Raw genomic sequence first — 1,657 nt, forward strand, 5'->3', positions numbered from 1 at the left:
CTTATCCAGCTGCGTCTGGCTTAGGTCTGTCTGCTGTGCTCAGCTCCTTCCCGCTGCTGCCCTTGAGGGTGAATATGTTGTGCCCCTGTGGCAAGATGTTCTGCTCCTGGACTAGCTGGATGGATCTCTCCTCTACTCTCTCTGCAGGGATTGCAGCTGCAGGGTCACACCTCAGGCATGTATGCCTGGCCTGAGCTGTGCCTGGAGGGGGCAAGGTGAAGTAGTGGGAAGAGGAAACTCTCCCACACACTCACTGGACCTGGGCTAAGTCTGGGTCCAGGGGTTCCCAGAACACCACAAAAATCCTACTTGGCAGGTGGCGTGGGAAGGTGCTGCAGAGTGGTGGGGGGTGGCCCAAGGGGGTGGGAGAGGGTCCGGCCCACGCTGTGCCTGGGCTGGGACAGGTCCCGCTGGTGCAAGGTAGCAGGAAGCTGTCCGCACACTCACCGGACCTGGGCTAGGACTGGGTCTCAAAAAGGTATTTGTTGGATATTTTTTGAATATTAAATTAGAAATGCTGCCTTATATTGTGGATGGAATAATTCTTGCCTTTTTAACTGGACTTGGTATTATGGGGAACATCTTTGTTTTTCTGAATTGCATGCTCATAATTTCAGGCAATGAGAAGAAATCTGTACAATTTATTCTCATCCATTTGACTGTTACAAATGTCATAACTCTTCTTTCCAAGGGAATGCCAAGTGCAATAGCTGCTTTTGGTGTGAGAAACTTCCTAAGTGACATAGGCTGTAAGATCGTGTGCTACATGGAGAGGATGGCCCGGGGCCTCACCATCTGCACCAGTGGTCTCCTCACTGTGGTCCAGGCCATCACTATCAGTCCTGGAGACTCTGCATGGAGGAAACTGAGGCTCAGGTCTGCATGGAGTGTCCTCCCTGTGCTTCTCCTTTTGTGGGGCCTTAATTCATTGATAGCCACGAATTTACTACATTCCATCACAAATAGAACAAATAAGAACAAATAAGAACAAATAGAACAAATAAGAACTATTGCTATTTACTACCAGAGAGTAAGAGTAAAGTGGATTTTTCTCACCTGCATGGTGCTACGGGATGTGGGCTCTCAGTTCATCATGGGTGGGGCCAGTGGCTACACAGTGCATGTTCTCCACAAACACCACCAGCAGGTTCTTCATTTGCAGAGCTCCAAGTTCCTCTACACGACTCCTCCTGAAATCAAAGCTGCTCGAAGTGTTGTGCTCCTGATGCTTTGTTTTATTTCCTTTTACTAGATTAATTCCCTCCTTTCTCTATTTGTGAGTTCCTCCTTATTTAATTGGTTCACTTTTATAGATGCTCAACATTTTCTCTCCCTTGGTTATTCAGTTCTTAGTCCATTTGTGTTGATTCACAGAGAGGGACACCGACATCATTGTGGCTGCACTTGGGGGGCAGAAAGACACTGAGACTTCATATTTCTAGGTTCTTCTTTGGCTATGCAGAACTAATTACACTAAATTAGCTTCCATAGATGAGGTTTGATTCTCAGACAACTGTACTGGAGTCCTGAAGCCTAAGCTCTCAGGAAATCACCAAAACATGGAGTGATGCACAAATCTCACTCTCCACTCAGGCTCCTTGATGGAATACCTTAATTCTCCTTTGCGTTCCAGTGTCCCTCAGACTGATGTGAGAGC

General features: G+C 47.4%; 1 pseudogene; it reads left to right on the forward strand.

Moving 5' to 3' along the window:
- Nucleotides 1-514: 514 nt before the first annotated feature.
- LOC101592765 lies at nt 515-1,252 on the forward strand (annotated as a pseudogene).
- Nucleotides 1,253-1,657: the final 405 nt, after the last annotated feature.

Source organism: Octodon degus, unplaced genomic scaffold, assembly GCF_000260255.1.
Source record: "Octodon degus isolate 3935 unplaced genomic scaffold, OctDeg1.0 scaffold00023, whole genome shotgun sequence".
Taxonomy (NCBI): Eukaryota; Metazoa; Chordata; class Mammalia; order Rodentia; family Octodontidae; genus Octodon; species Octodon degus.